Source organism: Cibotium barometz, chromosome 16 (assembly GCF_041138505.1).
Source record: "Cibotium barometz isolate CiBa-2024 chromosome 16, ASM4113850v1, whole genome shotgun sequence".
Classification (NCBI taxonomy): Eukaryota; Viridiplantae; Streptophyta; class Polypodiopsida; order Cyatheales; family Cibotiaceae; genus Cibotium; species Cibotium barometz.
In genome coordinates this window covers 44,184,131-44,206,306 of record NC_141061.1, presented here as the reverse complement: position 1 = coordinate 44,206,306, position 22,176 = coordinate 44,184,131, and positions in this window count along the sequence as shown.

Genomic DNA, 22,176 nt, shown 5'->3' with positions numbered 1-22,176 from the left:
ATTTCATAAGCATCTTATCACCTCTTATCACACCTCTTATCACATCCTATCACTTTCCATACGCATCTTATCAATTCTTATCACATCTCATACACCTCTTATCACATCTTATCACATTTCATATCTTTTTTTTTTAAAAAGAGAATTCTTTTATTTGATATAAGATTTCTCTACACATTTATTTATACATAAATTCCATTTAAGGAGACTAACACTTTCGAAATTAAAATCAATCTTTTATGCATCTTCTTATGCATGATTTCAATTTGGTAGGGAATTATACTTTTAGAATAAAAGAATTTCTCTTATGCATCTAAGTTATTTATGAGGAAAATCATACTTTTAGTATAAAAAGAATATCTTTTATGCATACCTATATGCATGAAATCCAATATGATAAAAGTAACACTTTTGATATAAAATTTTTTCCTTTATGCATACTTCTATGCATGAAAATTAAAAATGATAAAAGTAACACTTTTGATATAAAAATTTTCCTTTATGCATACTTCTATGCATGAAAATTAAAAATGATAAAAGTAACACTTTTGATATAAAAATTTTCTTTTATGCATGAAAATTAAAAATGATAAAAGTAACACTTTTGATATAAAATTTTTTCCTTTATGCATACTTCTATGCATGAAAATTAAAAATGATAAAAGTAACACTTTTTATATAAGAATTTATCCATTATGCATACTTCTATGCATGAAAATAAAAATGGTAAAAATAACACTTTTTATATAAAAATTTATCCATTATGCATACTTCTATGCATGAAAATAAAAATGGTAAAAATAACACTTTTGATATAAAAATTTATCCATTATGCATACTTCTATGCATGAAAATAAAAATGGTAAAAATAACACTTTTTATATAAAAATTTATCCATTATGCATACTTCTATGCATGAAAATAAAAATGGTAAAAATAACACTTTTGATATAAAAACTTATCCTTTATGCATGATATTAAAATTTAATTTCTCCATGATTATAATGAAATTTTTTCAATTAATCTAGGATGATAATTCCTAGAATATGGTAGGAAGTCCTCTTTTTATGCTTTGAATGAAATTATTTTATGCATAATTTTTATAAAAATTTTGCCATAGCTCCGCTGCTATGACTGATAAATCTCAATTTTTCTAAGGGATAAAGCTTATCATTAAGGAAATAATTACAATGATCTCTAATTGGATCATTTATCCATAATGGATTGAATCATCAATATACTTAAACTAAAAGCATAGAAAAAAGCCATTAATTTGGCCTCAAGCATAGCTTAATCTTGGGTTAAGGAAAAGCTTTATGAAAAGCTTGATTTGGATTGAGAATGGGTCATGAGTATGACCATTTCTTGAGTGAGAGAGAGAAATTACATAAAAACCATTAGAATTTAAAACATAAATGGAAATTAACTTCAATAGCATTTATTAAATTATGCAACTCTTCACTACTATTCACCAATTAACTTCAATAGCATTTAAAAAAACCATACCAATTAAGCTTCTCAAGCTTGAGAGGGGTTGAGAAGAGAGAAACATTGAGAAATTATAGAAAAAATCAATATTCACTAATTACCTTACAAATTGCTTGATTCTTTGTTCACGGTAGAGGCCCCCAACCAATCAATTGGTTAAGTATGTTGATGGAGTCACTAATGGGGATTGAAGAAAGAGAGAAGCTCCAAAAACTAGTGAATTATTAAATGAATTCACAGTTCTTGGCTTAGGTGGAGTAGAGTAACGATGCATAAACACTATATATTTTTCAACAAGGGGGAGGCTTCTATTTATAGGAAAAATTGAGCTCCTAACCAAACAAACTGATTCTAGAATTTTCTAAATCAGTTTGGTCAATATTTGACCATTTTTAGGTCAGTTAAGCTAACTTTTTGGAACTAGACTTGAATGAGGAGAGAGGAGAGATGAAATATCTCAATTTTTATGAGTTTAAAACTCATTCAAGCATGTGAAATATGCACCTCCTTTAAAGAACTCCTCTTCCTTACATATGTGTCATAATGGAATCATTTTAATATTGCTCATAGTTTTTTTACTAATAATCCTTGTACATTTTCAACTCTTCATCTTATGTGAAATATGCACCTCCTTTAAAGAATTCCCCTTCCTTACATATGTCATAATGGAATCATTTTAATATTGCTCATAGTTTTTTACTAATAAACCTTGTACATTTTCAACTCTTCATCTTATGTGAGCATTTAAGGGACTCCCCTTCCTTACATATGTGTCATAATAAAATCATTATTCCCAAAATATCTCATATTTTTAATATTGCTCATAGTTTTTTACTAATAAACCTTGTACATTTTCAACTCTTCATCTTATGTGAAATATGCACCTTCTTTAAAGAACGTCCCTTCCTTACATATGTGTTTATTTACTAATAAACCTTGTACATTTTCAACTCTTCATCTTATGTGAAATATGCACCTCCTTTAAAGAATTCCCCTTCCTTACATATGTGTTTATTTACTAATAAACCTTGTACATTTTCAACTCTTCATCTTATGTGAACATTTACTCAATTTTGGGTATCTTCTTTTACAATTTGGATTTATCTCCTCCCTACACATGGATTGATGCTATTGGCCCATAGGAACCTTAATTGGACCATAATCAAAAAAATTTCTGAAAATCTAAACCCTTTAGACTAAGGTTCTTTATACCTATTTCCAATTAACTCCAATTGCACCTTGGAAAATTCTTTTTGAATTTCTGTTTCAGGGGAACTTATTTTAATAAGATGAGTTATTTTTCTATCCAAAAATATTCATAATCTGAATATTCTCTCTCTAGAATAATTTCTCTCTCTAGGTTAAAACAGCCACAAACAAGATCTTTTATATTTTAGAAAAGGAATTGATTACAGGGGAATATACTAGACATCAAAAAGGGGTTGGGGGAGGAATCTTACAACGGACCACATGGACTTGTGCTCGAGAAGTTGCTCTATGTCCACATCACTTCGTGCACGAATTTGGGCATCTCAATCACTTGTCCCTGCGCGTCAAAGTTGGGTCCCAGCGCCATTCAACACACTTGTTTATCTCCTTGGTTCTCGTCATGGTCTCTTCTTGGAGTAATTGGTTTTGTTGATTTGCATGGTACACAGCTAGATCAATGCATTCTAGCTCTACCACATGGAAGAGCTAGACCTCAAAAGCAATTCTAGCTCCACCACATGGTAGAGCTAGACCTCAAAGCAATCTAGCTCTACGATGTGGTCTAGGTTGGATACAGCTTTACCACGTGATAGAGCTAGATCAAATGCAATTCTAGCTTCTTGGTTCTTGTCATGTGAAGTAGATCTCATCTTGGAGTAATTGATTTTGTTGATCTCCATGGTACACAGCTAGATCGATGCATTCTAGCTTCACCACATGGTAGAGCTAGATCTGATGCAATTGTAGCTCCTTGGTTCTCGTCATGTGAAGTAGGTCTCTTCTTAGAGTAATTGGTTCTGTTGATCTGCATGGTACACAGCTAGATCTGGGTTTCTTGCCACACATTTTTCCATGCATGATTCCATTTTCATGCCTCTTCGGCACCGTTTGGGCCACGGTTGGAAATTTCCGCCATTTGGCACGCTCATGCATCTTTTTCGAGAACCCGGATTCGGACAGTTAGAAGTTGAGGATCAAGGACCCCATCAGAGAACGGACCACACGGACTTGTGCTAGGAAAGTTGCTCTATGTCCACATCACTCCGTGCATGGATTTCTGCATTGCAATCACTTCTTCCAGCGCGTCAAAGTTGGGTCCCGGGGCGAAGATAGTGCAAAATCGCCATAACAGAGTTTCAGATCCGAAATGAGTCCGAATCGCATCTGAACACAACAAGAAAGATCCGGGTTGGTTGCCACACATTTTTCCATGCATGATTCGAATTTCATGCCTCTTCGGCGCCGTTTGGGCCACGGCTGGAAATTTTCGCCCTTTGGCACGCTCGTTTATCTTTTTCGAGAACCCAGATTCGGACAGTTAGAAGTTGAGGATTCGAGACCCCATCAGAGAACGGACCACACGGACTTGTGCTGGGAAAGTTGCTCTATGTCCACATTACTCCGTGCATGCATTTGGAGATCGCAATCACTTCTCCCAACGCGTCAAAGTTGGGTCCCGGTGAAGATAGTGTAAAATCGCCATAACAGAGTTTCGGATCTGAAAAGAGTCCGAATGGCATCTGAACACAACAAGAATGATCCGGGTTGGTTGCCAAAAAAATTTTCATGCATGATTCGAATTTCATGCCTCTTCGGCGCCGTTTTGGGCCAGGGTTGAAAATTTCTGCCATTTGGCATGCTCGTTCATCTTTTTCGATAACCCGGATTCGAACAGTTAGAAGTTGAGGACCCGGGACCCCATTAGAGAACGGACCACACGGACTTGTGCTAGGGAAGTTGCTCTATGTCCACATCACTCCGTGCATGGATTTGTGCATCGCAATCACCTCTCCCAGCGCGTCAAAGTTGGGTCCCGACGAAGGTAGTGCAAAATCGCCATAACCGAGTTTCGGATCCAAAATGAGTCTGAACCCAACAAGAAAGATGGAACACAGCTAGATCGATGCATTCTTGCTCTGCTACATGGTAGATCTAGCCCTCAAAGCTTTCTACCTCTACGATTCTAGCTCTACCACATGGTAGAGCTAGACCTCAAATGCAATTCTAGCTCCACCACATAGTAGAGCTAGACCTCAAAGCATTCTATCTCTACAGTAAGGTTTAGGTAGAATGCAGCTCTACCACAATTACATTCAAGCTCAGCCGGTCACATTCATTGAAGTCTAGCTCTACCACATGGTAGAGCTAGAAGAATGCATTCTAGCTCCACCACATGGTAGAGCTAGACGAATGCATTCTAGTCCTACGATGTGGTCTACGTAGAATACAGCTCTACCACATGGTAGAGCTAGATCAAATGCAATTCTAGCCCTTGGTTATTGTAATGTGAAGTAGGTCTCTTTTTGGAGTAATTGGTTTTGTTGATGTGTATGGAACACAGTTAGATGGATGCATTCTTGCTCTACCACATGGTAGAGCTAGACCTCAAAGCTTTCTACCTCTATGACTCTAGCTCCACCACATGGTAGAGCTAGACCTGAAATGCAATTCTAGCTCCAGCACATGGTAGAGCTAGACCTCAAAGCATTCTATCTCTACAATGTGGTTTAGGTAGAATACAGCTCTACCACAGTTACATTCAACCTCAGCCGGTTACATTCATTGAAGTCTAGCTCTACCACATGGTAGAGCTATAAGAATGCATTCTAGCTCCACCACATGGTAGAGCTAGACCTCAAAGCAGTCTAGCTCTACGTGTGATCTAGGTTGGATACAGCTCTACCACGTGGTAGAGCTGGACCTCAAATGCAATTATAGCTCCTTGGTCCTTGTCATGTGAAGTAGGTCTCTTCTTGGAGTAATTGGTTTTGTTGATGTGTATGGAACACATCTAGATCGATGCATTCTTGCTCTACCACAAGGTAGAGCTAGACCTCAAAGCTTTCTGCCTCTACGATTCTAGCTCCACCACATGGTAGAGCTAGACATGGTAGAGCTAGACCTCAAAGCTTTCTACATCTACGATTCTAGCTCCACCACATGGTAGAGCTAGACCTCAAATGCAATAATAGCTCCAACACATGGTAGAGCTAGACCTCAAAGCATTCTGTCTCTATAATGTGGTTTAGGTAGAATACAGCTCTACTACGGTTACATTCAACCTCAGCCGGTACATTCATTGAAGACTAGCTCTACCACATGGTAGAGCTAGAAGAATGCATTCTAGCTCCACCACATGGTGGAGCTGGACCTAAAGCATTCTAGCTCTACGATGTGGTCTAGGCAGAATACAGCTCTACCACGTGGTAGAGCTAGATCAAATGCAATTCTAGCTCCTTGGTTATTGTAATGTGAAGTAGGTCTCTTTTTGGAGTATTTGGTTTTGTTGATGTGTATGGAACATAGCTAGATGGATGCATTCTTGCTCTACCACATGGTAGAGCTAGACGTCAAAGCTTTCTACCTCTACGACTCTAGCTCCACTGTAAGATTCCTCCCCCAAACCCCTTTTTGATGTCTAGTATCTTCTTCTATAATCAATCCCTCTTCAGAAATATAAAAGACTTGTTTCTAACTGTTTTAACCTAGAGAGAGAAAATATTCTAGAGAGAGAATATTTAGATTTTTAATATTTTTAGATAGAAAATTATCTTATCTTATTAAAATAAGTTCCCCTGAAACAGAAATTCAAAAAAGAACTTTCCAATGTGCAATTGGAATTAATTGGAAATGTGTATAAAGGACCTTAGTCTAAGGGTCTAGATTTTCAGAAATTTTTGGATTATGGTCCAATTAAGGTTCCTATGGGCCAATAGCATCAATCCATGTGTAGGGAGGAGATAAATCCTATTTGAAAAAGAAGATACCCAAAAATGAGTAAATGCTCACATAAGATGAAGAGTTGAAAATGTACAAGGTTTATTAGTAAAAAATTATGAGCAATATTAAAAGTATGACATATGTAAGGAAGAGGAGTTCTTTAAAGGAGGTGCATATTTCACATAAGATGAAGAGTTGAAAATGTACAAGGTTTATTAGTAAAAAATTATGAGCAATATTAAAAGTATGACATATGTAAGGAAGAGGAGTTCTTTAAAGGAGGTGCATATTTCACATAAGATGAAGAGTTGAAAATGTACAAGGTTTATTAGTAAAAAATTATGAGCAATATTAAAAGTATGACATATGTAAGGAAGGGGAGTTCTTTAAAGGAGGTGCATATTTCACATAAGATGAAGAGTTGAAAATGTACAAGGTTTATTAGTAAAAAACTATGAGCAATATTAAAAATATGACATATGTAAGGAAGGGGAGTTCTTTAAAGGAGGTGCATATTTCACATGCTTGAATGAGTTTTAAACTCATAAAAATTGAGATATTTCATCTCTCCTCTCTCCTCATTTAAGTCTAGTTCCAAAAAGTTAGCTTAACTGACCTAAAAATGGTCAAATATTGACCAAACTGATTTAGAAAATTCTAGAATCAGTTTGTTTGGTTAGGAGCTCAATTTTTCCTATAAATAGAAGCCTCCCCCTTGTTGAAAAATATATAGTGTTTATGCATCGTTACTCTACTCCACCTAAGCCAAGAACTGTGAATTCATTTAATAATTCACTAGTTTTTGGAGCTTCCCTCTTTCTTCAATCCCCATTAGTGGCTCCATCAACATACTTAACCAATTGATTGGTTGGGGGCCTCTACCGTGAACAAAGAATCAAGCAAGTTGTAAGGTAATTAGTGAATATTGATCTTTCTATAATTTCTCAATGTTTCTCTCTTCTCAACCCCTCTCAAGCTTGAGAAGTTTAATTGGTATGGTTTTTTTTAAAATGCTATTGAAGTTTGAATAGTAGTGAAGAGTTACATAATTTAATAAATGCTATTGAAGTTAATTTTCATTTATGTTTAAATTCTAATGATTCTTATGTAAATTCTCTCTCTCACTCAAGAAATGGTCATACTCATGACCCGTTCTCAATCCAAATCAAGCTTTTCATAAAGCTTTTCCTTAACCCAAGATTAAGCTATGCTTGAGGCCAAATTAATGGTTTTTTTCTATGCTTTTAGTTTATGAATATTGATGATTCAATCCATTATGGATTAATAATCCAATTAGAGATCATTTTAATTATTTCCTTAATGATAAGCATTATCCCTTAGAAAAATTGAGATTTATCAGTCATAGCAGCGGAGCTATGGCAAAATTTTTATAAAAATTATGCATAAAATAATCTCATTCAAAGCATAAAAAGAGGACTTCCTACCATATTCTAGGAATTATCATCCTAGATTAATTGAAAGAATTTCATTACAATCATGGAGAAATTGAATTTTAATATTAGGCATAATGGATAAATTTTTATATCAAAAGTGTTATTTTTACCATTTTTATTTCATGCATAGAAGTATGCATAATGGATAAATTTTTATATCAAAAGTGTTATTTTTACCATTTTTATTTCATGCATAGAAGTATGCATAATGGATAAATTTTTATATCAAAAGTGTTATTCTTACCATTTTTATTTCATGCATAGAAGTATGCATAATGGAAAAATTTTTATATCAAAAGTGTTACTTTTATCATATTGGATTTCATGCATAGAGGTATGCATAAAAGTTGATTATTTTATTATAAAAGTGTGACTTTTATCATAATTGAATTTCATGCATATAGGTATGCATAAAAGATATTCTTTTTATACTAAAAGTGTGATTTTCCTCATAAATGGATTTTATGCTTAACTTAGATGTATAAGAGAAAATTTTTTATTCTAAAAGTGTAATTCCTACCAAATTGAATTTATGCATAAGAAGATGCATAAAAGATTGATTTTTTAATTCAAAAGTGTCATTCTCATCTAAATTGAATTTATGTATAGAAAAATGCATAAAAGATTAAAATTTAATTCAAAAGTGTCATTTTCATTAAAAATGAATTTATGCATAGGAAGATGCATAAAAGATTGATTTTTACTTTGAAAGTATTAATCTCCTTAAATAGAATTTATTCATAAATAAATGTGTAAAGAAATCTTATATCAAATGTAAGAATTCTCTTGTATTCTATAAATAGATAAGAGATGTGATAGGATGTGATAAGAGGTGTGATAAGATGCTTATGAAATAAGTTAGGAGGTGATAAGAGATATGATAAGAGGTGTGATAAGAGGTGATAAGATGCTTATGAAATAAGTTAGGAGGTGATAAGATGAATTAAGATGTGTATGGGGGGATGAGGTAAGAAGTGTATGTGATAGGATAAGATGTATATGGGTTGTGATAGGGCGAGAATGGATGTGATGTAAAAGATTAGATGTGAAGGTATATGGGGTTATATAAATGGGAATGTGGAAATGGATGTATGTATGTGGATGTGTGGATGTGGAGATGGGAGTGTGGATGTATGAACGTGAAAATGGATATATGCATGAAGATATATATGCATAGATGTGAATGTGGATGTAGATGTGGATGTATAGATGTGAATGGATGTGGATGTATAGATGTGAATGGGAATGTGGATGTGGATGTATGTGAATGTGGATGTAGATGTGGATGTATAGATGTGAATGTGGAATGTGGATGTGGATGTATGTGAATGTGAATGTAGATGTGGATGTATGTGAATGTGAATGTAGATGTGGATGTATAGATGTGAATGTGGAATGTGGATGTATGGGAATGTGGATGTGGATGTATGTGAATGTGAATGTGGATGTGGATGTATGTATGTATGTGGATGTAGATGTGGATGTATGGATGTGTATGTATGAATGTGGATATGGGATGTGGATGTATAAATGAGGATGTGAAAATGGAGGTAAGCATGTAGATGTGGATGTATGGATGTGAATGTGGATGTGGATGTGGATGTATGGATGTGGATATGGATGTGTATGTATGAATGTGGATATGGGATGTGGATGTATAAATGAAGATGTGAAAATGGAGATAAGCATGTAGATGTGGATGTATGGATGTGAATGTGGATATGGATGTGGATGTATGGATGTGGATATGGATGTGAATATATGATATGTGATGTGAAGGAATTTGAAGTGAAGAGATGGAAAATGAGGTGATTGGATGAGTACACATATAAATGGAATGTGGAATAAGTAATCTGGATTAATGAGGAACAATGTGGAAAAATGAGAGTTAATATAGAAACTGTATTTGTAAACTGTTTGTAAATGCTGTTTGTAAATGGCTGTTTTATGTCAAGAATGCTGGGGAAGCATTTTGACCGTCTTGTGATTAAGGTCGTGGAGACCTAACTGATAAAGTTGCAACTGCTGACGGAGAGTCAATGGAGGACGTCTCGCGTAGCAAGGTCGACCGAGGTCTTGACCAGCCTCGGTTCGATTAAAATGGTGAGCTTCCGGTACGGTGGATGAGGGACCAAGGAAGCGGCCTATGAGTGAAGCGCTAGGTCACCTGCGAAGGATCCTAGAGGGTGCTGACCATACGGTGCTCGGGCTCTGGGTCGCCTAGGATACCCACGCGTGCGTCGAGGAAGATATTGGAACAAGGAGTAAGAGTTGTTTTGTGAAACCGGGCATGGATCTGGTTGACTGACCTTGCTGGTCCTCAACGGATGAGTCCATGGCTCTTTTATATGGATCTGTTGGTTGATCTTGCTGATCTTCAACGAGAGTCCATCTTGATAAATGATTATATTGCCGAGTATTATGGGCTAGGAACTATGGAAACAGCCTCTGAGTGGACAGGTGGTGAGCGTTCTAGTTGCCAATGATGCCATAGATACTCTGATGATGAAGGAATGATGGAAAATTTGAGAATCAACCGGATAATTTGGAAGACTGTGATCAGTGGTACTATGGTTTCATTAAAGGATTGTTTTAAAGTTAGCTGATGCTAAGAATAAGGCAATTTCATATTGGGTGTGTAAGTGGTGTGCCTAATTTTATGTTTGCATGAACATCCGGCTAGGGGGCCTTGGAACTCTTTTCCTTGGTACCCGGGACAAAACCTAACCAAATTCCAAATTGGATCCTATCACTACAGTGGTTGGGCGGTTGGCTAACCCATGGGATCGGATGGGGTTAGGCTGGACTGATGGATCCGTAAATCGAGACTCAACTTTTGTTAATGCGATAGATAAAGTAAATCCCGGACAGTAATTGTTCTATGGATAGGAATCAACGGCTGTGCCTCTTGAATGGGGAAAAAAGCGTTGATCCCAATGATCCAAGTGCAAGTTTCTTCCTTAATCTGATCTAGTATCTTGAAGATACAATTGGATCAGCTTGATCAGAAATGATCTTGTCTTCGTTAGAGAAAAAAATTATCCTGGTGGAATCGCCCGTGCTTTCCGGTAAGGGAAGTTTTTTCCGGGTTCGGTTTTGGAAAAACCGACAGATTAGTCTCTTGTCCGGATATCCGTGGACGAGGCCCCGAATATGGGACCCCTGTCCCGCGCGAGAAGTGCTACTTCCGCTGCTAGTACCCGAATCCGTTGCTCGGTGGAAACGGGGGGACCTCACATCCACCACATGGTAGAGCTAGACCTGAAATGCAATTCTAGCTCCAGCACATGGTAGAGCTAGACCTCAAAGCATTCTATCTCTACAATGTGGTTTAGGTAGAATACAGCTCTACCACAGTTACATTCAACCTCACCCGGTTACATTCATTGAAGTCTAGCTCTACCACATGGTAAAGCTATAAGAATGCATTCTAGCTCCACCACATGGTAGAGCTAGATTTCAAAGCATTCTGGTCAATACATTTATTAATCTTGCTCTGCCACCTGGTAGAGATAATATCCATTGAAAAACCAGCACTAGAATACTTTAAAGTCCAGCTAGAATGCATTTATCTAGCTCTACCATGTGGTAGAGCAAGACTAATAAATGTATACTTGAGAGCTCCAAGATGGAGTAATTAAGATAGAATTCCTTGAGGTCTAGCTCTACCATGTGGTGGAGCTAGAATTTCAGTTGAGGTCTAGCTCTACCATGTGGTGGAGCTAGAATCGTAGAGGTAGAAAGCTTTGAGGTCTAGCTCTACCACAGTTACATTCAACCTCATCCAGTTACATTCATTGAAGTCTAGATCTACCACATGGTAGAGCTAGAAGAATGCATTCTAGCTCCACCACATGGTAGAGCTGGACTTCAAAGCATTCTAGCTCTACGATGTAGTCTAGATAGAATACAGCTCTACCACATGGTAGAGCTAGACCTCAAATGCAATTCTAGCTCCACCACATGGTAGAGCTAGACCTCAAAGCAGTCTAGCTCTACGTGTGGTCTAGGTTGGATACAGCTCTACCACGTGGTAGAGCTGGACCTCAAATGCAATTATAGCTCCTTGGTCCTTGTCATGTGAAGTAGGTCTCTTCTTGGAGTAATTGGTTTTGTTGATGTGTATGGAACACAGCTAGATCGATGCATTCTTGCTCTACCACAAGGTAGAGCTAGACCTCAAAGCTTTCTGCCTCTACGATTCTAGCTCCACCACATGGTAGAGCTAGACATGGTAGAGCTAGACCTCAAAGCTTTCTACATCTACGATTCTAGCTCCACCACATGGTAGAGCTAGACCTCAAATGCAATAATAGCTCCAACACATGGTAGAGCTAGACCTCAAAGCATTCTGTCTCTATAATGTGGTTTAGGTAGAATACAGCTCTACCACGGTTACATTCAACCTCAGCCGGTACATTCATTGAAGACTAGCTCTACCACATGGTAGAGCTAGAAGAATGCATTCTAGCTCCACCACATGGTGGAGCTGGACCTAAAGCATTCTAGCTCTACGATGTGGTCTAGGCAGAATACAGCTCTACCACGTGGTAGAGCTAGATCAAATGCAATTCTAGCTCCTTGATTCTTGTCATGAGAAGTAGGTCTCTTCTTGGAGTAATTGGTTTTGTTGATGTGTATGGAACACAGCTAGATCGATGCATTCTTGCTCTACCACATGGTAGATCTAGCCCTTAAAGCTTTCTACCACGTGGTAGAGCTAGATCAAATGTAATTCTAGCTCCTTGGTTATTGTAATGTGAAGTAGGTCTCTTTTTGGAGTATTTGGTTTTGTTGATGTGTATGGAACATAGCTAGATGGATGCATTCTTGCTCTACCACATGGTAGAGCTAGACCTCAAAGCTTTCTACCTCTACGACTCTAGCTCCACCACATGGTAGAGCTAGACCTGAAATGCAATTCTAGCTCCAGCACATGGTAGAGCTAGACCTCAAAGCATTCTATCTCTACAATGTGGTTTAGGTAGAATACAGCTCTACCACAGTTACATTCAACCTCACCCGGTTACATTCATTGAAGTCTAGCTCTACCACATGGTAAAGCTATAAGAATGCATTCTAGCTCCACCACATGGTAGAGCTAGATTTCAAAGCATTCTGGTCAATACATTTATTAATCTTGCTCTGCCACCTGGTAGAGATAATATCCATTGAAAAACCAGCACTAGAATACTTTAAAGTCCAGCTAGAATGCATTTATCTAGCTCTACCATGTGGTAGAGCAAGACTAATAAATGTATAATTGAGAGCTCCAAGATGGAGTAATTAAGATAGAATTCCTTGAGGTCTAGCTCTACCATGTGGTGGAGCTAGAATTTCAGTTGAGGTCTAGCTCTACCATGTGGTGGAGCTAGAATCGTAGAGGTAGAAAGCTTTGAGATCTAGCTCTACCACAGTTACATTCAACCTCATCCGGTTACATTCATTGAAGTCTAGATCTACCACATGGTAGAGCTAGAAGAATGCATTCTAGCTCCACCACATGGTAGAGCTGGACTTCAAAGCATTCTAGCTCTACGATGTAGTCTAGATAGAATACAGCTCTACCACATGGTAGAGCTAGACCTCAAATGCAATTCTAGCTCCACCACATGGTAGAGCTAGACCTCAAAGCAGTCTAGCTCTACGATGTGGTCTAGGTTGGATACAGCTCTACCACGTGGTAGAGCTGGACCTCAAATGCAATTATAGCTCCTTGGTTCTTGTCATGTGAAGTAGGTCTCTTCTTGGAGTAATTGATTTTGTTGATGTGTATGGAACACAGCTAGATCGATGCATTCTTGCTCTACCACAAGGTAGAGCTAGACCTCAAAGCTTTCTACCTCTACGATTCTAGCTCCACCACATGGTAGAGCTAGACATGGTAGAGCTAGACCTCAAAGCTTTCTACATCTACGATTCTAGCTCCGCCACATGGTAGAGCTAGACCTCAAATGCAATAATAGCTCCACCACATGGTAGAGACCTCAAAAGATTCTATCTCTATAATGTGGTTTACCACAGTTACATTCAACCTCAGCCGGCCGGTACATTCATTGAAGTCTAGCTCTACCACATGGTGGTAGAGCTAGAAGAATGCATTCTAGCTCCACCACATGGTGGAGCGGGACCTAAAGCATTCTAGCTCTACCAGGTGGTCTAGGTAGAATACAGCTCTACCACGTGGTAGAGCTAGATCAAATGCAATTCTAGCTCCTTAAGTCTTTTCATGAGAAGTAGGTCTCTTCTTGGAGTAATTGGTTTTGTTGATGTGTATGGAACACAGCTAGATCGATGCATTCTTGCTCTGCTACATGTTAGATCTAGCCCTCAAAGCTTTCTACCTCTACGATTCTAGCTCTACCACATGGTAGAGCTAGACCTCAAATGCAATTCTAGCTCCACCACATAGTAGAGCTAGACCTCAAAGCATTCTATCTCTACAGTAAGGTTTAGGTAGAATGCAGCTCTACCACAATTACATTCAAGCTCAGCCGGTCACATTCATTGAAGTCTAGCTCTACCACATGGTAGAGCTAGAAGAATGCATTCTAGCTCCACCACATGGTAGAGCTAGACGAATGCATTCTAGTCCTACGATGTGGTCTACGTAGAATACAACTCTACCACATGGTAGAGCTAGATCAAATGCAATTCTAGCTCCTTGGTTATTGTAATGTGAAGTAGGTCTCTTTTTGGAGAAATTGGTTTTGTTGATGTGTATGGAACACAGTTAGATGGATGCATTCTTGCTCTACCACATGGTAGAGCTAGACCTCAAAGCTTTCTACCTCTATGACTCTAGCTCCACCACATGGTAGAGCTAGACCTGAAATGCAATTCTAGCTCCAGCACATGGTAGAGCTAGACCTCAAAGCATTCTATCTCTACAATGTGGTTTAGGTAGAATACAGCTCTACCACAGTTACATTCAACCTCAGCCGGTTACATTCATTGAAGTCTAGCTCTACCACATGGTAGAGCTATAAGAATGCATTCTAGCTCCACCACATGGTAGAGCTAGATTTCAAAGCATTCTGGTCAATACATTTATTAATCTTGCTCTGCCACCTGGTAGAGATAATATCCATTGAAAAACCAGCACTAGAATACTTTAAAGTCCAGCTAGAATGCATTTATCTAGCTCTACCATGTGGTAGAGCAAGACTAATAAATGTATAATTGAGAGCTCCAAGATGGAGTAATTAAGATAGAATTCCTTGAGGTCTAGCTCTACCATGTGGTGGAGCTAGAATTTCAGTTGAGGTCTAGCTCTACCATGTGGTGGAGCTAGAATCGTAGAGGTAGAAAGCTTTGAGGTCTAGCTCTACCACAGTTACATTCAACCTCATCCGGTTACATTCATTGAAGTCTAGATCTACCACATGGTAGAGCTAGAAGAATGCATTCTAGCTCCACCACATGGTAGAGCTGGACTTCAAAGCATTCTAGCTCTACGATGTAGTCTAGATAGAATACAGCTCTACCACATGGTAGAGCTAGACCTCAAATGCAATTCTAGCTCCACCACATGGTAGAGCTAGACCTCAAAGCAGTCTAGCTCTACGATGTGGTCTAGGTTGGATATAGCTCTACCACGTGGTAGAGCTGAACCTCAAATGCAATTATAGCTCCTTGGTTCTTGTCATGTGAAGTAGGTCTCTTCTTGGAGTAATTGGTTTTGTTGATGTGTATGGAACACAGCTAGATCGATGCATTCTTGCTCTACCACAAGGTAGAGCTAGACCTCAAAGCTTTCTACCTCTACGATTCTAGCTCCACCACATGGTAGAGCTAGACATGGTAGAGCTAGACCTCAAAGCTTTCTACATCTACGATTCTAGCTCCACCACATGGTAGAGCTAGACCTCAAATGCAATATTAGCTCCACCACATGGTAGAGCTAGACCTCAAAGCATTCTATCTCTATAATGTGGTTTACCACAGTTACATTCAACCTCAGCAGCCGGTACATTCATTGAAGTCTAGCTCTACCACATGGTAGAGCTAGAAGAATGCATTCTAGCTCCACCACATGGTGGAGCTGGACCTAAAGCATTCTAGCTCTACGATGTGGTCTAGGCAGAATACAGCTCTACCACGTGGTAGAGCTATATCAAATGCAATTCTAGCTCCTTGATTCTTGTCATGAGAAGTAGGTCTCTTCTTGGAGTAATTGGTTTTGTTGATGTGTATGGAACAGAGCTAAATCGATGCATTCTTGCTCTACTACATGGTAGATCTAGCCCTCAAAGCTTTCTACCTCTACGATTTTAGCTCTACCACATGGTAGAGCTAGACCTCAAATGCAATTCCAGCTCCACCACATGGTAGAGCTAGACCTCAAAGCATTCTATCTCTACAGTAAGGTTTAGGTAGAATGCAGCTCTACCATAGTTACATTCAAGCTCAGCCGGTTACATTCATTAAAGTCTAGCTCTACCACATGGTAGAGCTAGAAGAATGGATTCTAGCTCCACCACATGGTAGAGCTACATTTCAAAGCATTCTGGTCAATACATTTATTAATCTTGCTCTGCCACCCGCCGGTAGAGATAATATCCATTGAAAAACCAGCACTAGAATACTTTGAAGTCCAGCTAGAATGGATTTATCTAGCTCTACCATGTGGTAGAGCAAGACTAACAAATGTATTGAGATCTCCAAGATGGAAATACTCTTCATCTCCTCCACAGTGTTTTCATAGATATATATTGTGATTTTTGAATATGATATTGTAAGTTTTTTTTAAAGTGTAAGAATACAATAACTATAATTAACAATTGTGGTTTTTGTTGTAGGTGAAAGATGTCTCAGAAAAGAAAAGTGGTGGAAGTTCCGGACAGTGTTAACTTTGCCTCTGCTGATCAACGACGACAGTGGTACTTAGATATTTGGGGTCTTCAGGGTTCACAATTTAACAAAATTCATCTATTTGTTGCTAGTGATGTGGGCGTGGATACTTTTGAGGATCTAGGACCAATGACTCTATCTTATATTTCTGTAGTTGATTCTCATCCCGATATTGAATGCATAAATATTGGGGTACCTAGGATCCATGAGTATCAACTAGATCCCAAGGCATTCATTATTGAACGAATAGTAAGAGATAAACAAGATACTATGTTCTCTCGAGGGTGGAAGTTCGATTGTGCAAGTCAAGAAATAACTCTTGAAGAGTTGCAAGCTTCCATTGCTTATTGTGTGAAAGGCAAACAAAAAAAAGAGAAAACGCCCTCTAAAAATCCAATTCAAAAAAAGGCAAAAAGCAGTACAGGTATTATGGATGTAGATGAAGCAGTTCTTAAATCTACAATAGAGAAAACAGGCTTGGAAAATTCAACAAAAATAAGATTTTTGGATCCCAAAGTTTTGGAAAATGAGGTGCAAAAGGCACAAAAGAGTGATACAGGGGGTATGGAAAAATACTCTAAGTATTTTCCATTCAAGTACAAAGAGTATGAGATCCCTGTAGATCAATGCTGGCTAGCTCCTGATCACTATAACTCCCGTCAAATAGAACCTCACCGTGTGGATGAATGCGTGTTATTTTTTGGTGCAAGTGCAAACAGGCCAGGAGCGTGTGCATACTTGATGCCTGTAAAGAATGCTGGCAAGAAGAAAGGAATTCCAATGAAACTAAGTGAGGTAACAGAGGAGAAACTCACTAAGTATTCATATTGGATTATTGATGGCCAACATTCCATCTATGCTGCAAAATTCTTACGGTATCAAGAAATGGAAAAAGATGGTCGTGCTCAAGATCTGATACAAGTGTATGAAAAAAGGAAGGCTCAAATTGTTGTAGATCCAGAGCCACAAGTTGCGACGGCCATATCTGTTATAGCTAATGAAGAGGCCCAATCATTATATGTCAAACAACCATACTATGATGTCTTGCAGCACTTGAGGAGTCAGTGGATCTTCAATAATTCTCCGTCAAGGCCACCATCTGGAGTAACAGAGGGCTCATCATCTCGTGTAGACTGGGATGTATGTCCATATCCCTTGCTCTCTTATAATTATAAGTTTTGAAAAAAATACTTGATTTTGATCTTTTTTTCTTTTATTTCTTTGCAGAAATTTTTACGAATGGCTAGAATTACGGTGGGAGCATCCTTCATTTCAAAGCAGTCTCACATGGTCATTTACTCTGATGAAGTTTTCAAAGGCTGGCTTGAAATCATGGAGAAGCAAAACAAGAAACCAACTGCCACAGTTTTCAGATGTCTTGCTGGGCTAGATGAACAAGAAGTCAAACAAATACAATCAGAAATCAGGTCTGGAAAAATTGTTCTTTCAAAGGGTACTAAGGATGTAGATGTGATTGACATGCCAGAGCGTATCAAGCAGCTCAAGCAAGATAAAATTATTCAAGATGCATTGCTTGTAGAGTTCAACACTCTGAACAAGGACAAACAATGTCAAGATTGGTCAGAATTGACTATCACCTATAGCATCAATGAGGTTGTATACTCAGTTCTTTTGAAGTTATGTGATGTGTATATAAAGTCAAAGCTACAGGTTGGATCAATGAAGATTGATTTTCCAGTAGAAGCAAGGCAATATGTGGAGTGGAATATCAGCCTTAGCAAAGAAAGTTCAACCTTGTCCTTGGATCTTCCTTGGTGTATTTATGCTGTGAGCCTTCCATTCGACGGGAGTTACTACTTGAAGCGCCACCTCAACAATCCAATTTCCATTGGGTTATGTGTTCTGGATAACACTGAAGATTTGGGAAGAAATATGCATTGGGATGTGGAATCATTTTGCAATCTTTTGAACGGCATTATGATTATTACAGCAGTTGATAGATCTTTGCCATCCCAATATGTGTTGCTTACCTTTCTAAATATTACAGATTTTATTCACTTGCAAAATGCTTTAAAAAATTTGAGTGGCATAGCAAAGGAACAGTATAATGGGGCATTGCATTTTCGACGTGACAACCGATGCATTGGTGCAATAGAGTTCTTCACATCCTTAGTGTTTTTCAGCAAGGGAGATGCCTTTCAAGGACTAGCAGATGTTCCTGATCCAGGTACACAAGCGACAATATTGGATACTGGACTTCTCGATATAGATAATGAAGATGTTAAAACTATCCCAGACATTGAGTTTCTAAGAATCAAGAAGAATCTTTTGATCAAGCAATGTATTCGAAAGTATTGCAGAGAAGGCTGCAAGCTTGTTGATCTTTTCAGTAATGGCTACATCATCGAGCTAGGGCTAGCACTAAATAAGGAAGTGATTTGCCTAGTGGAGAGTATTGAAGATCAAAGAAAGATGGGAAGAAGGCTTCTTGACTTTGCAAAGTCAAGAAATGAGCAACCAGTACCGCCTATTTCTAACAATCCAAGGAATACCACGGAAAGATCGAGCCATGGTGAAGTTCGTTCAGCTCGAGATTTTTTGGATTTTGAAGACAGTATGTAACTTCTTAATGGGCTTTCCTTGTATCTTCAATACTTTGATTTGGTGATGTTTTGACTTGTTATATCCTTGGTTCATTTTTTAGTAGTATTTTTGTAGCTCTCTCCAAATTGGGCTTTGGAATCTAGAATCACCAAGTTATGGATCCTAACATGTTCATTGACGAATTCACTTTTTACATAACCAATTGGTGAATTTGGAAAGCCTACTTAGTGGTCGCACAATGGCCAGTTGGTGAATCTGAAAATCTTGCTTATAAATCTAAGATGATAGAGCTAGAGATCCGCTAGAAAAGAAAATGGATCTTTACTCAACCACAAATAAACATGAGACAAAGGTGATGGATCCAAATTTTGTATAGATATGATTTTGAGACAAAGTATAGTCTAGAAAAAGAAAATGTGGTTGCTAATGCTAGGAAAATGTGGTTGCTAATGCTAGGAAAAGAAAATGTAGCTACTGATGCTATTTAGCAAAAAATCATTTTTTGCTGTTATTTTTATTATGCCTTCAGGTACTATTTTAAAAGGTATCGAAAAATCAGGAAGCCTTAAAACAAGAAAGGTTACCAATATAGCCGTTAGCTTATCAAAGCTACTCTAAAAATCATGGGTACCATTATTGCCATCTTTGGGCTTTATGTTTTGTAGGTATTAGTCCACCTCATTTTCAGCTTGCCAATATGCATCCCTATTCTTGAATTGAATAATAGGACATCATCTCCTTCTTCAAATATTTTTTTAGCTTGTTGTTCGTAATCACCTATATCTTCTTCCTGTTTTGCATTATCTTAGTGATCCAGGTGCTAAGTCCTCTTTCTTCATCCAGATCAATCAACCTAAATTCTATGGTTCTCTCAGTCTTTTGGACTTGACCTTTCTGTGATAGTTTTTCTAAAACTAGGCACTAAGAATTATATGGGTACTACTACCTTTTCATACCATAATGAAAGGTGTGTGAGGCTAGTTGTGTCTTTGTGGGCTATTCAAAAATCCCATAATGTAGAGTGTAGTTTCCTATCCCAATAGTTCCTATTCTCATTCACCGTTTTGATTAGAATTTCTTTTCCAATATGAGTGGTTGTGACTTGGATTGGCCATTTTCGTAGGGGGAATATATGGATTAGAATTCCTCTCTAAATCTTATGGGTTCTCACTAGGCTTGGCCATTTGCCTCTACGGAACAATATATTGGAGAATTTTGTGCACGACCATGTGCTGTTCCATCAGTTTCCTGATCACCTCATTTAGGAAGTGGGTTTCTTCATCACTTTACTAGCTTAATTGGGAGACCCAAACCTTGTCACGAGATAACCTCATATAAGAACTTGGCAATTGAGTCTACTTTGCATTCCCTCATTGTCTTTGCCTCCACCCATTGGGTGCAATAATGTGTTGCTACCGAGACGTGCTTGTTTCCTATTTCTAGGCTACAGGTTTGAATGGTCACCCAAAGTCCAAGCCCCACTTCTAGAATAGGTCTAGATGCAATACAGTTTGGTGAGGCATCTTATCTATTACACTGGGTTGTCCATCCTCATGAAACCGTATCGGTGTAGTCGGCATCCTCAAGAACATAATCATGATGACACAAAAGTGTGGGACACTCAATCATGTCATCAAAATAAAAATCAACCCATGCAAATAGTGCCAAACCATCTTTTTGTCGATGTAACAAAGGAATGAAGTCTCCATGTGCCGTTCACTTGGACCATTTGGCACACATCTCCTCCTCATTGAACAAATGCCCCAAATGACTAGGCATCAAACTCTGAAGCTTGAACAACTAATACTAACATGAATATGTCACCTCATCATAGCAAGAAATTGGTGAGTGAGTGAGATGTAGAGGTCTAAGCCTCAGTGTGCCAAAGGCATGTGCGAATGCAGCAAAAGAGAATTGATACATGACACGAGATGGCAAATCAAACTAGGAATTGTAGAGCCATGATGATAATGTATGAACAATGCTCTTCTACCAATCACAAGTAGAAATGCTATCAAAATGATGTCAATGATGAGTGAACTCGCACCATGGGGATCAGATGAAGGATAAAAGTAGTAAGCCAAAACTGAAAAGATGCAGGGGGGAAGAGAGCTTGAGCTCTTGCAAGCACACACACACACTCACAAAACCCTAATAGAGAACACACAAGGTGAGAGGCTGAAATCTTCTTCTTCTCTACTCAACACTCAACACACCATATACAAGAATAAGAGTACACACAATATAAAAGGTACTCAACCAATACATACACGGGTTCTCTATAGTGTGAACCCGACTAAATGAGCGGCGCTATAACTATGCCAGTCTCTAGAATGGCTGTCACATAGCTTGTCATCCCACTGGCCCCATATCACCCAAGATCTCACCAACCATGCCAGTGGTGTAAGTGTGGGGCCTATCCCCCAAGCAGGTCATCAGTGGCCACCGCCTCCCTAGACGAGCTCGATATCTCAACACCCCCCCTCGAGCTCAACTCCATCTCATGTACACCAAGCGAAGCCCTGAATCTGCGGAGCTTCTCTGTACCCAATGCTTTGGTGAAGATGTCAGCTACCTGATCCTCTGTGCTGATATAAACAAGGTCAAGGTCTCCTGCCAAGACCTTCTCTCTGACGAAGTGGTAGTGGACCTCTATGTGCTTCGTACGAGCATGAAAGACTGGGTTCCTGGCCAACTGTATACTACTAATGTTGTCACAGAAAATGACAACTTGTCTATCCACTGATAGACCCAAATCTGCAAGTAGCTTTCTCAACCAAGCTACCTCACATGTTGCCATAGCAGCTCCTCTGTACTCGGCCTCTGTACTCGATAGAGCAACCGTAGGCTGCTTCTTGCTGCTCCAAGTCACAGCAGCACTCCCCAA